The following is a 218-nucleotide window of genomic DNA, read 5'->3' on the forward strand; positions in this document are numbered from 1 at the left end:
CGTCGATGCCAGCGCCAGGAAAGACGGACGCACCCACGCCCGCACCCACGCCCGCACCCACGCCCGCACCCACGCCCGCACCCACGCCCGCACCCACGCCCACGCTCGCTGTTTCCCCTTCGCCCCTGATGCCAACAAAACGTAACCCGAACATAAGGAGATTACGAGCCAGTACGCGGATGGGGGGGGGGGGTATGAGCCGCTTTGGTGTTTCCATT

Source organism: Penaeus monodon, chromosome 15 (genome assembly GCF_015228065.2).
Source record: "Penaeus monodon isolate SGIC_2016 chromosome 15, NSTDA_Pmon_1, whole genome shotgun sequence".
Taxonomy (NCBI): Eukaryota; Metazoa; Arthropoda; class Malacostraca; order Decapoda; family Penaeidae; genus Penaeus; species Penaeus monodon.